Source organism: Macrotis lagotis, chromosome 1 (genome assembly GCF_037893015.1).
Source record: "Macrotis lagotis isolate mMagLag1 chromosome 1, bilby.v1.9.chrom.fasta, whole genome shotgun sequence".
NCBI classification, from domain to species: Eukaryota; Metazoa; Chordata; class Mammalia; order Peramelemorphia; family Peramelidae; genus Macrotis; species Macrotis lagotis.
The window spans coordinates 432,296,031-432,310,582 of record NC_133658.1 but is presented as its reverse complement, the minus strand read 5'-3'; the positions used below and the strand labels follow the sequence as shown (position 1 = coordinate 432,310,582).

The 14,552-nt window shown below is 39.4% G+C and overlaps 1 pseudogene; it reads right to left on the bottom strand.

The window, feature by feature from the left end:
• Nucleotides 1-11,062: 11,062 nt before the first annotated feature.
• On the bottom strand, nt 11,063-11,907 carry LOC141504328 (interleukin-1 receptor-associated kinase 1-binding protein 1 pseudogene; annotated as a pseudogene).
• Between the last annotated feature and the right edge of the window lie 2,645 nt (nt 11,908-14,552).

Genomic DNA, 14,552 nt, shown 5'->3' with positions numbered 1-14,552 from the left:
CCCTCCTTTCTTATTTCTCCACTACCATGTACTATATTTTCTCTCTCCTTTCACTCTGACTCTGCTGTAGGGTCGCTGAGTGGCACAGCAGACAGATCCCTAGCCCTGGGGCCAAGAGGCCCCGAGCCCCTATACCACCCCCTTAGGCCTAGCATCCACCTGGCCCTATGGTCCCGGACAGGCCATCCAATCCCAGCCCCTTGCAAGAAGTAAAAAAGAAAATGAGTTATATCTGACTACTCTCCCCCCATGGTCTATCCCCTCCTCCTTCATTCACATACCCACCCCTTCCCCCTGTCCCCCCCCCCCCTTACTCCCATTGAGTACATATGCTGTTTCCTCTCTTAGCCACCTCTGATGAGAGCAAAGTTTCCCTTATTCCCCCTTGCCTTCCCCCTTCTATATCATTGCAATAGCTCATTGTAATAAAGAAAAGTCTTATTATATGAAATATCTTGGCCTATTCCCCCTCTCCTTTTTCTTTCTCCCATTACATTTCCCTTTTTTCTATTGACTCCATTTTTACACCATATTTTATCTTCAAATTCAGCTTTCTCCTGTGCTTCATCTATAAAAGCTCCTTCTACCTGCTCTATTAATTGAGAAGGTTCATATGAGTATCATCAGTGTCATTTTTCTATACAGGAATACATGCAGTTCATCCTCATTAAGTCCCTCATATTTTCCCCTTCTCCTCCAATCTCTATGCTTCACCTGAGTCCTGTATTTGAAGATCAAACCTTCTGTTCAGCTCTGGCCATTCCAACAGGAACATTTGAAATTCCCCTGGTTCATTGAAAGTCCATCTTTTTCCCTGGAAGATGACATTCAGTTTTGCCAGGTAGTTGATTCTCAGTTGCATTCTAAGCTCTTTTGCCTTCCGGTATATTATATTCCAAGCCCTACAAGCTTTTAATGTAGTTGCTGCTAAGTCCTATGAGATCCTGATTGCAGCTCCATGGTATTTGAATTGGGTCCTTCTGGCTGCTTGTAATATTTTCTCTTTGACTTGGCAGTTCCGGAACTTGGCTATAATATTCCTAGGGGTTGGTTTTTTGGGATCTCTTTCTCAGGGGGATCTGTGGATTCTCTCCATTTCTATTTTGCCCTCTGCTTCTAGGATATCAGGGCAATTTTCCTGTAGTAATTCTTTGAAAATGATGTCAAGGCTCTTTTCCTGATCATGAATTTCAGGTATTCCAATAATTTTTAAATTATCTTTCCTAAGTCTGTTTTCCATATCAGTGGTTTTTTCAATGAGATGTTTCACATTTTCTTCTAATTTTTCATTCTTTTGGTTTTGAAGTATTGAGTCCTGATTTCTTGTAAATTCATCAATCTCCCTGAGTTCCATTCTTTGTCTGAAGGATTTGTTTTCCTCAGAGAGCTTTCTTATTTCTTTTTCCATCTGGCCAATTCTGCTTTTTAAAGCATTCTTCTCCTCAATAGCTTTTTTAACTGTTTTATCCATTTGACCTAAGCTGGTTTTTAGCATGCTATTTTCTTCAGCATTTTTTTTGGATTTCCTTGACTAAGCTGCTGGCTTCATTTTCATGTTTTTCTGCATCTCTCTCATTTCTTTTCCTAGTTTTTCTTTTAACTCCCTCAGTTGATTTTTTTTTTTAGGTTTTTGCTAGGCAATGGGGTTAAGTTGCTTGCCCAAGGCCATGCAACTAGGTAATTATTATCTAAGGCGGGATTTGAACTCAGGTACTCCTGACTCCAGGGCAGGTGCTCTATCCACTGCACCACCTAGCCACCCCCCATTTGATTTTCAAAGTCTTTTTTGACCTCTGTCATAGCCTGAGCCCATTTCTGTTTTTCTTGGAGTCTTTAGATGCAGGAGCTTGTGCTTCCTAATCTTCAGATTGAGTATTTTGATCCTTCTTGGGCTTACAGGCAAAATATTTCTCAATGGTGTTCCTCTTGTTTCTCTGCTTGCTCATTTTCCCAGCCTGAGACTGTTTTAGGGGTGCTTCCTGAGTTTTTGGGACACTCCCACAAGGGTCTCAGTATATGAGGCTCTGTCCTCCCTCCTGGTCTGTGAATGACCATGACCCCCTCTGCCACAGGCCTGAGGTGGGGGGGTGTTCCTGCTGTTCTATGGGGGGGCCTAGACTGCAATCAGGATCTGAATGTGATCAGAACCCTAGCATCTTGTTCCAGGGTCAGAGCTCAGCAATCTTTCTTCACTCCCCTACCTAGGTTCAATGGGCTCATGCCCTGGGAGGTCCTGCTTACCGTCTCTGCTTGCTTCTGATTCCTGGATCTGGACTGCCTTGGCTACTCGCTACTCGCTGTGTGCCCTGAGGGCTGGGCTTCATGCTCGCTGTGTCAGGGGTCCCCCGCTGTTCCCCCAATTTGTGCTTGGTGCTCCCTGGGGCATAGGTCAGGAAACTCCCCGCTGCTCTGAGCCATGGCTCTGGGGGACTGCCGTTCTTTCTCTCTGGTGGGGCATCCCTCTGTCAGGCCGCCCTTCTGACCCCGGGGAGCAGAGCCTTTCTGCTCTTTTCCAGGTTACCTTGAATAGGAGAACTGCCTCACTGGGTCCCTCTGTGGTTTTTGTCTCTCGAAAATTAGAGTCCTCAGTTTAGAAGATTTATGAGAGAGCGTCTAAGACATGATCCTCTCTTGTCACCATCTTGGCTCCACCCCCCAGCTTAATTTTTATTAACTATCTCTCTCCATCCTTGGTTAGAATCAGTTGTATTTTATCTTGCCAGTAGAGGATGTTTGGTTTACAAATGCCAAGGCTGCAAGAAATAAATTTAAAAGCAATCCATGAACTTCCAAGGTTTTCTGTGTTCCCAATGCTGCAGTCTTGTGACTTACAGAGGAGGAAGTTCATGAGTTTAAAGGAAGGAAGTGGAGGATACTTTCCATCCCTGCAGCTGACTAGTCCCAGGAATTACAGCAGCTTGGGTCTTCATCTGTTCTGGATGGAACTGGTCTTACCCTCATTTCTACGTTCCCATAGCACTGCAGATTCTGCCTCTACCTCTTCTGTTACTATTTCCTAAAGAAAGTCTAAATTACAGGGACAGAAGGAGGGAGTAAAAAGAGGGTACAGATTGTGTCCTCTACCCCACAGAGTTACTTCAAACTCTGTTGTGAATGAAAGACTCCTTGAGACCTTAGATAAGAGGGGGAAGAGTAAATAATTTTTTCCATTCCAGGGTCATCAGAAATGGCAGTGCCAGTCTCTCTCACTCAATGGATCAACCCTTTGTCCCAGGAAAAAACAATTCAAAGACACATAATCAAGATAAGAAGGGGTATGTATTCAAAAATGAGATACTTGGTCTTGGTTATTCCTTCCAGCTTGAATTCTATAAACCTACAATCCTTCTCATTCCAGTTCATTCTGTGATATCCAGGTTAATCTTCCTAAAACACCATTACTTTATTCCACTCTTTTGTTCAACCATCCTTAATGGCTCCCCACCACCCACTGAATAAAGTCCAAACTCTTTAACATTTAAGGTCTTCTATGACCTGGAACTAATTTGATATTTCTGTTGTATTCTACTACTCCCTAGTTCATCCTACAGTCTAGTGAAAAAGGGTTACTCAATAAATGCAATGCCTATGATGTCTGGAAATTTAGGTGGTACAGAGGGTGTATATCCAGCCCTAGACACTTAATAACTGTATGATACTGGGCTAGTCACTTAACTCTGTTTGCCTCAGTTCCTCAATTGTAAAATATGCTAGACAAGGAAATGGCAAACTTCTCCAATATCTTTGCCAAGAAAACCCCTAATAGGGTCATAAGAATTGGACTTGATTGAAATGAAAAAAACAAAAATAGTGATGCAAATTGAATATTGAAAGGCAACCAAATTCTGATAAATTGTAAGAATCAGTGATGGTCTAAGAGAACACAAGATAAAACATACTTTTATCCTCAGGAGACAGGGTAGGGAAAGTTCCATATATTTTCATCTAAAGTTGCTATATATAAAAGTTACCATGAACTGAAAAATAAAAGACAATGATATTGTTGTTACTGTTCATCCTTCATCCTTGAAGAAGACCAATGACATCACAGAGTGATTTTTTGACTTGTTCATTAACTGGATGTAAGTGAAGCAGAGTTGCACAAAGTCATCAGCCTCATTCTCTTTTAAAGGGTCATTGAAGTTCATTGGCAAGACACCAGTCAAGATGATTAGTGATGGCCCAGGATGCAGTGGATGACCTTGGCATCTTCATTGTCTGACCAAGTTCTGAGCTTCACAGAACCTACTTCAGCCACCTTCATTGCCAAAGGAACAAATTGTTCTCATTGGGGCAAACACCCCCTAACTCACTGACAGATTTGAGGCCCATAAATGACCCTCACTCTAGTTTTGTCCATCTGCTGAGACAGTTTTACCAGGATGTGGCTGCTGTGTATGCTGTAATTTCTTGGAGATACAGGTGAGAGTTGAGTGCCAGGTAGATACCAAAGGTACCAAAGTAGCTCTGAAAAAGGCCCTTGTTAAGCCAAAAGTGATACTCCTCCCTGAATACATCATACATTGGAAAGGCAATGATAAAAAATTTTTTTTTTAAAAAGATAAGTACTTTTTAAAAGTCTAAGTACATAAGCACTATATTAGCCACTATATAGATGTAGTGACACCTAACCTCATTCTAATGTTGTATACAACATGTAAACAAAAAATAAAATGAATATCCAGAGAAATAAAAATGTGAGGAATGACCACATTTTCCTAGATGAGAATCAGAGAAACCTTCATACAGATTAAAGTACCTCAATTGAAGGAAGAACATTTCAATAGGTAGAGAGGTGGATGAAATATTCTGGGTACGGATGGCAGCTTAGATGAATGTGTGGTTAAAGGGGAAGGACGTTTAATATCCTGATGGGAATGTACTTGCTCTTTATCCACACAGGCTGATTTGGTTAGAAGAAGTTGACTTTCAAATTGAGGATTTAAATAGACAGGGACCAAAATGAATCCAATGGTCAACCCATGAACTCCTCTGCTGCTGTTGGTATCATATTTGTGACTGTAAGACCATGCCACATGGGTATTAGCCCAGGAACACTTCAGTAACATTCTATTTCAAGACTTGGGAATTTTAAGATACATAAGGGCACTTGCAGGCTAAAAACTGTAGAAAGATTCATTCAACAAACATTTACTAAAAGCACACTGTGTAAGCTAGGTGCTGGGATGCCAAGATAAAAATTTATACACTCCCTGCTTACAGTTTATTATGGGAATATAAGTCATAAACAAGTAAGTGGATAAGGAGATTTTTGAGACCTGTGACCCTGAGAATCATGGTCTAAATGAATCATGAGGGGCGGCTAGGTAGCATAATGGATAAAGCACCGGCCCTGGAGTCAGGAGTACCTGGGTTCAAATCCGGTCTCAGACACTTATTAATTACCTAGCTGTGTGGCCTTGGGCAAGTCACTTAACCCCATTTGCCTTGCAAAAACCTAAAAAATAAATACATAAATAAATGAATAAATAAATAAATCATGAGTTAACTGCATGTATCTAACTCTCATTTCTTTTTGAAGAATCTTTTTTTTTTTTGGTAAGGCAAGGGGGTTAAGTGACTTGCCCAAAATCACATAGCTAGGTATTTTTTTAAGTGTCTGAAGACAGATTTGAACTTGTAAGTGATTGGGACAGATGCAGGCAGAGAAAAGTTCTTAGATATAGCAACTGAGAGATCACTGGTAACCTTGGGAGGAACAGTTTCTATAGAGGAGAGAAGACAGGAATTTGACTGTAAGAAGGTGAAATGGATAAATGGTGACATATCAAAACAATAAATGTGCCTACTTTTTCTATGATTTTGGCCATAAAGGGCAGGAGAAGAGACAGAACAGTAAGCTTGAAAAGGGTGAAGTAAGGGGAGGCTTTTTATTTGTTTTTAGGATAGGAGAGACCTAAACAGAAGAAAAGGATCTGGTATAGGGGGAAAATATTACAGGTGTGATGTAGCTATTTTGATATGGCGCATAGGGAAGAAAGAATAGATCTGCTCCCTAAAAATTGTTAGTCTAAGAGCAGTTCAAGTTAAAACTCCTGATTACTGTTTTATTAATGGGGAAAAGAAAAGCCCAAATCTTTATAACTAAGGCTTGACTTCCAATAATACACAAATTCTTCAATAAACACACATAGCTAATAGCAAAAAAATTCATTTATCCAATTCAATAGCAAAACATCTGTTAGTTGGTCCAACCAATCTGGAAAGCAGTTTGGAATTATGCTAAGCCAGCAACTAAAATGTACATGATTTTTGATCTAGAGATGATATAGCAACCTCCCTTTATTTTTGATAATACTAAAGAAAGTAGATATCCATCATGGGGCGTGATCTAACATTATGGCATATTAATATGGTGGCATATTACTGTATTATAAGGCATGATAAATATGATTTATTGAAATAGAATTGTTACTGTCATTCCAATTCTTCATGACCCCATTTAGAGTTTTCATGGCCAAAAAAACCAGAATGGTTTGCCATTCTCCAGCATATTTTACAGATGAGGAAATTGAGGTAAAAAGGTTTTTTTTTTCCAGTAACATATGAGGCAATGTTCTCAGCTGAGAGAGTGAGGTAAGGGGGAGCCATGGAAGGTTTGCTGAAGGAGGAAAGTTTTAGAAAAGCCACTGTGGTGGTGGCTAGGTAGCACAGTGGATAGAGTGCTGGCCTTGGAGTCAGGAGTACCTGGGTTTAAATCCAACCTCAGACACTTAATAATTACCTAGCCATGTGGCCTTGGGCAAGCCACTTAACCCCATTGCATTGAAAAAAAAATCTAAAAAACAGAAAAGCCACTGTGGAGAGTGGCATAGTGATTAATGAGGGAGACATAGTAGTAGACCTGGTCAGAATGGCTGCATGAATTTCTCACCATCATTCAGCAGCAAATGCGTAGGCATGAAAGTGATTAAAGGTGGGAGGAATTCAAGGCTGAAAAATCTTCAATATGATAAGGGGTTAGACAAGTGGGTTGAATTTTTTTTTCTAGTTCATACTCTAATTTATTTGGGTTTTTATTTATTTATTTATTTATTTTATTTTTATTAAAGATATTATTTGAGTTTTACAGTTTTCCCCCAATCTTGCTTCCCTTCCCCCACCCCCATGGGTTGAATTTTTTTTTATCAAGATAGGGAAAAAGATGAAAGGGTGAGTGGTACAGGGAAGATTGACAACTTGCTAGAAAATTCAGGATTCAAGAGACTGGGTTCATGGTGAGAATGAAGAATAGGGTTATAGGAAGATAGAAAGAGAAATGAAAAGTCAACAAATTATGATTTGATAAGGGGATTTCAGAACTCTTGAACATGGAGCTAGTATATTTATGAGCCATGGATGGCAAGATCAAAGATATGATTATTTTTGTGTGCTAGAGGAACAGCTCATGGCAGAAGAGGAGATTGATGAAATGAATGGTTAGGGTGTTTAAGGAAGAACTGGCATGTATGTTGAAGTTCCCTAGTATGAGAGCAGGAGTTGGAGAGGAAAGAAAAATTGTAAACTAGGTAGCAAACTCATTGAGAAAGGAAAAAGACTGACTTTGAGGCCTTTAGACAACAGCTACCAGGACTTTGATTGGGTGGTAGCTATGAATAGCATGAAACTCAAAGGAAGGTAGGTTAGTGAGTAAAAGTGGAAGTGGAAATGACAATGGGGAGAAAGGAGTATTCCAACTTCCCTAACTCAACCAGTGAAGTGAGAATGAGTGAAGGTACAAGGCTCTATCATCAGGAAAAAAACTAGGTTTCAGAAGAAGATAGGAGTGGGAGAATAGATTTAAGATGAAGGGAAGGGGCGGCTAGGTGGCATAGTGGATAAAGCACTGGCCTTGGAGTCAGGAGTACCTGGGTTCAAATCCGACCTCAGACACTTAATAATTACCTAGCTGTGTGGCCTTGGGCAAGCCACTTAACCCCATTTGCCTGGCAAAAACCTAAAAAAAAAAAAAGATGAAGGGAAACTTGTTGCCTATGCAACAGGCATTGCACAAAGCACAATGGAAGGGCTGGGTGAAGTTAGAATGAAACTTTGGAGAGGAGACTTTGAGGGGGATGGGAATGAGCAATCAGGGGGTGGGGAGTATGGAATGGGCTACAGATGATTATCTACAAGAGTATGACAAGATGTGAGAATGTTCATCAGTGAATGGAGGGTACCACTCCTCTACCCTCCAAAGGATAGGGTTCAGCAGGACACTGGGCTGGAAAATTCTTTTCTTCAGCCTTATTTTTTTTGTTTTGGGCATTATGACTATATCTAAGAAAGAACTGGATAGAGTTCCTTTCCTCTTTAGTTTGAAAACAGTGCAATAGTATAACATTGTGGACAGAAAATTGGATTTAGATTTAAAGAAGATGGATTTAAGTCTAACTTCTCAGACTAGCTTTGTGACCAAAGGCAACTAAATTGTAGACAAATTGCAGCTCTGTATTGGTAGAGGACATAGTTGCCCTTACTAAAATTTTTTAGGTTTTTTTTTGCAAGGCAATGAGGTTAAGTGACTTGCCCAAGGTCACACAACTAGGTAATTAAATGTCTGAGGTTGAATTTGAACTCAGGTCCTCCTGACTCCAGAGCCAATGTTCTATCCACTATGCCACCTAGCTGTGCCCCCCCCCCCCGACCCTAATAAAATTAAAGAACAAGACTGCTTCCACTCTGCTCTCCATTCCAACAACATTTATCATTTGGGTCTTTTTACATGTTAACTTTTCCTTTAAAATATTATACTATTCCATGTATGTGTGTTTAACATTAATGTGGTTTCATTATTTCTGGGGAGTAGTAGAACACTAGTGTCTACTAGGGTTCCTGTCATATAAACTAGGTCAGTTTTCCTGAGGGTTTTCAGGCACCTAACCCATGAAGATTAGGTTAAGTTTTCCTTAAAGGTATTTAAATTGTCCTCAAATTATAATTGGCCCAAGGATCTGCATTCACACTGTTGACTTGGCTTCGTGGTGGTTTAGTCCTTCTCTAGGACTTGATGCACACTTCTGACCCACACACCTGGGTAATCTCTGTAGAAACAAGGAAACTGCTGCCTGCATAAATGTATCCTTTTTTTTTTTTGAAAAGAAAATAGAGATTTTTTTTAAAGGAAGTTACAGCATATTAAGAAAGTAATAGAAAATTTAAAAGACCGACGTGTATTGCTGATTAAATTGACCAGGCCAACTGGCCAAGGTTCAATAGGAGACTGGAAGGTTAAAAAAACGTCAATGCCCTCCCTCCTTCTCCTTAAATTCTCTACCAGAGTCCATGGGAGGGAGTGGGGACCTGAGAATGATCCAAGTCCCTCCTTGGAGATTTTGCCTTTTGGGGAAAGGTCTCTTTTGGGTGGTCTTCCAGGGCCTGTGCTCCCTGGCTGCCCCACTAAAAAACAAAGCAATCCAAATCCGGTTAAAGGTCAGGCCCTCAGGTGTGGAAGGAGAAAGGAAGATTCCCTTTACAATGCAAACAAAGGATTTACAAAGTTTGTCTCCTACTGATCTCATTACTCCCATGCCCAGGCTTCTCTGCATCACTTGTTTCTAACTTTACATCTTGGTAAAAAGTAGTAGTATTGTGGCCCTCTTGGAGTCCGGACCTGGTGCCATGACAGGCCAAAGTTTCTACTAGTTATTGTTTTACTAGTTATAGTTCTGCACTATAAAAAGTGCTGAGGGAGATTCAAGCATAAGGCATAGTCTTTACCCTAAAATAATTTGCAATACAGTAAGCTTTTTTCTTTTTCATTTAAATGTATTTACTTTATTTTATATCTAAAATCATTACTTATAATTTATATAAACTATAAATTTCAAATGATCTTGTTTTGTTTTTTTCTTTTATTTTATCCTAGCCCAGTCTTTAGTCTGGTTTTCTGTTTTAGGGTTCCTCAAATGTGGTATCTATCATTCCCTCAATGCTGAATTTTTTATTTTAGCTATTTTCAGTCAAATGGATCACTTTTGTAATGGGAACCAATTAAGAATTCTGGACCACTGCTGATTGTCTATTTGACCTTTCCATTCTTTAGTTTCCTTCTCTCTTTGATTAATAAAGATTTTCCAAGTGACTGATCAACAAGCTGACATACTTGAGCTGTTTTTGTTGCTACTTCTGGGCATCATGATTCTTTTATCCTAGAAGACTTGCAATGATCATTTGCTTAGGATATTGCATCATTCCCCTCTCTATAACTAAAGCTAAGGCTGTGCCTCTTCCAGGTATATGTTCCCTTACTCCAATCTTCAAGTAGGATGCCAACCTTACCTTCTACTTACTTTCATAATTGCTGTATTAGCCTAACTTTGGCTGACATTAAAAAAAATTATAAACTCCTTGAAGCAGTATTACGTATGCCTTTAACATGAAACTTAAACCCCAAAGTATTTGCTGGTGTTCCACATTTTCAAGTTTTACAAAATTTCATCAATAAATTAATTTTGAAAAATGGAAGTTACATAAAAAATTAACTGATATCCAGTTATTTTTAACATCACTTAATATTTCACAAAGTAGTTTTGGCAGTTTTGGTTGTAATACAGAAGCTGAAACCAAATATAAATGTATAACTCCAGTCATGTGATGAAGCAAGGCAGATTAATTTATGATATTACACTCTCAATTTATGTTTAATGAATCCACTGCATATGGTGTTAGACTAAAAAAAAGCACTCCATGAAAATCAGTCTCCATGAAAATCAGTCTAGAAATTTTTTTTTAAAGTCAGGAAAAGAGAAAAGATATCTAATAATGCAAATACTATAACATCAAATTCTGTTTTCATGGTTTCAAATAGAAAAATGTAATAAAAGTGATATATTACAATAAAAGAAGAATGTGGCAAAAATGGGAACTGAAAGCAAAAACTGAAAATAAGGAACACAAAGATTTTACGCATGCTTTGGGGTTCCATTTTTTTAGCTGACAATGGACAGCTAAAACCTGGTATTCTATTAATCGGTATAAAGAAAACATTAAATTTATACAAATTTAATCATGGTTTTGGGTGATTACATACAAAGCTATAAAAATGAAAAATGCTTGGTTATGAAGAATTTTAAATCACTTTTTTCTTCTTTTCCTTTTTCTTAACCTCAAAGTTTAAAAATACCTTGGAAGAAGCATATATAGTTGCACTTTGGATTTTCTGTTGTATACTTAATGAACCTGCTAGGTCAGATAATTGCTGATTGTCTATCTGACCTTCCCATTCTTTTGTTTCCTCTTCTTTGATTAATAAAGGTTTTCCAAGTGACTGACCAACAAGCTGACATACTTCTTGAGCTTTTCGCCATGCATTCTCAAGAGCAGAGAGACAGACTTGACATCTAAGATTCTCAATTGCTCCTGGTGTATGATAAAACTGAGGAGGACTTATAATAACTGAACTATCTAGCTTTTCAACAAGAAAGTTACAAATATCCTGCATTTTTCCAAATTCAGTGAGTGTAATGCAGATCTCTGCTTCCATGTGATAAGCAATTTCTATTCTACTAAAATCCTTTGTCACGGTTATATTTTCTGCCTGGGAGCCCAGCTTCTGCAGGTTCTGCGTGATGTAGTCCAAGCGGCGGCCCACACTGTTCTTGGCCTCGGCGGCCGAGGTTTTGGTGCTGCTGATCTTGACCGTCACCAAGGCCCGGTCGGGGCCGCAAGACATCTCGGCCGAGCCGCTCACGTGGGACTCTGGGCCAAGGCCAGGGGCGACGCACACTGGGGTAGCTGGGTGTTGGGGTTCGGCGGCGCCTCCCGGCCGGGGCCTGGGAAGCCATCCTGGCCCCTCTTGCTTAGTGGTGCCAGCTCGGCGAACACCCCGGACTGGCTTGTGGCCGGCCAAGGCATGGAAACCAATCTCCCATAAATGTATCCTTGTTGAAGGATACATTTTTCCATGTTGTAGCTATGATCATCTCATTTCTTTCCAGTTCAGGATTCCCTCACCTGAATCTTCCTGCTGTAGGCCTGAAATAAGACTTGCTTATAACCTGATTACTTTAATGATAGATTTCTAAGTCAATGTTCTTTGTTTGCTTTTTACTTGAATGAATAATTGCTACTCCTGTGGGGCACAGTAAATTTCATTCTAATCCTAAATTTTTTTAGTCTGTTTCCTATAGGTCACATTTTTTGTTTTTTGCAAGGCAATAGGGTTAAGTGGCTTGCCCAAGGCCACACAGCTAGGTAATTATTAAGAGTCTGAGGCTGGATTTGAATTTAGGGACTCTTGACTCCAGGGCCGTGCTCTATTCACTGCGCCACCTAGCCGTCCCCTATAGGTCATATTTTTAAATCTTTTAAAAAGCTTTCCAACACATTCCCCTAAAAATAGGTATGTGGTTTATAGACATCAGTGGTTCTCATATTCAAAATATCACAAAATAAAAGAGACCCGAGAGGATAAGTCCAATCTATAGGTGCAAAAAGATCCCTTATATAGCATACCTAATGTCATCTAGCTTTTCCTAAATAGCTCAAATGAGGGAAAAATGAAGGACTTGTGGAATTGTGGACACACTATCCATTTTTTGTTTTCCTCTAAAGTACTTGATTTCTAGCAAAGCCCCAAAACTTGCTCTGCCCTCTCCCATCTCCCAAAATTCTCTCCCCCTCCCAATTTTCCCTACCCCTTGACCTTAAATTCTTTCAAAAACACACTGCTAGGGAAGTTAGTTCTCATTTTGCAGGGGACAGCTAGTTCCTACCTTTTTGGAAAGCTCCTTGGTGGGGATGATGGGATCTGATATTAGTAGCCTATCAATTGGAACCCCCTTGAAAAAATTTCTTTTGGTGTGAGACCTGGGGAAACCCTTGGTTCAATGGGAAATGACCAAAATATGTGCAAATGAGTATGAACTTGGGTCTAAACATGCTAGAGCCTCAGGCAGTGATTTGTTTTGGCCTCAATTTGGCACTTTCCATTACTGCAATTTTTTTGAAATTGAAGTTAATCATTAAAAATTCTAATACTGATCAGATGATATATGGGTTTTGCCAGGCCACTTTATCTGATGTCTTATGTTGCCCTCCTTCTAGGGGACAATCTTTTTGTCCTACCTTATCTGTTCCTCTTCAATGCCTTTCTTCTAATAGCTCCCTCTTAGCCACTTTAGCTTCTCTACCTCACACTGCTAGGCAAGATGCTCTGCAGATCCTCCTTCTCTGTTCTTCTTACTTCTCTCTTGCTATAACAGGAGATTTAAACTTCTTTGAACATGAGGAACATATTGCAAATATTTTCTCTCTGGGAAAGAACTGTACTTGATACTGCTAACCTGGAAATTTTTCTAACCCTAGAAATCATCTTTCAGTTTCTCTGATCTCGCCACTTGAAAGAAGATATACCTAAATTTGATGAATAATCTGGGGCTGTCTTTAACCCAATTTCAGGATTTTTAAATTTATTTTTTCCAATTACATACAAAGATAGTTTTCAACATTTTTTTTTAGATTTTTCAAGGCAATGGGGTTAAGTGGCTTGTCCAAGGCCACACGGCTAGGTAATTATTGTTTTCAAAATTCTTGACTTTCACATTTTTCTACCATCCTCCCTTCCGTGATATAGATTTAAACATTCATAAACTAATTTCAAGTCATATTTAGGGGTTATAACTCTACCTGGGGAGATGTAACTGATTTAAAGGAGACATTCTTCCTTGGGGAAAAAATTGCCATTACAGAGAATGCAAATAGCCAAGCCCCACCAATGGGAGTACCTGTTGCAAGACCCTCACTGGCACACTCTGACTATACCAGGTTACAGCACACTAGGGAATCATCATTCAGGGGCAATGAAGTATACTCTGTGAGATTCAAGACCTGACATAAGTTCTAAGTAATTGTCTAGGAAGGAAAAAAAGATATACCTAACCACTTTAGTTTAGGAGAAGCTATGTAAGAGTGTCAAATAGGATGCAGGGTTAGATCCAACTGATCTTGAGATGCATGAATTATTAATACACATTCTGTTAATCTTATACAGCCAGAAATAAGAAAATATTTTCAAGAGTTTCCCTTGTTGGCATAAAAAGGGTGCTGGCAAACTTAAAGGCATCACTCAATATATTCATGAAGGGAGAGATGAAGAAGGGAAACCTAAGCCAAAAACTCAGAAGATCCTGGCTCATGCCCAAACTGCTGCAGCTCCTTCCAAGCTTGGGCCTCTGTCCAAACAGCTCCTGTTCTCATTCAAGCTGTCTTCAACTGTTTCCTTTTTTTTCTAAAAAAAAATGGTAAAATAAGGGAAGAGAAATAAAATATAGAAATAAAATATAGCTCATAAACTGTAAGATATCTTGTGAAGTTTCAGTGATCAAAATTTATATTCCTTTGGGCAGAGCATCCACAAGTAAGGGTATAGGACAATTAAATGTTTTTGACCCATGAAGTTTCACTTATGATCTTGAAATATAACATTGGAAACCTAGGCTTTGATAAAATTCAAATGGGGGGGGAGCCAAGATGGCGACAAGAAAGGATCGAGTCTTAGGCGTTCTCTGATAAAAGTTATAAACTAAGGACTCTAAACTTTTGAGAGAGAG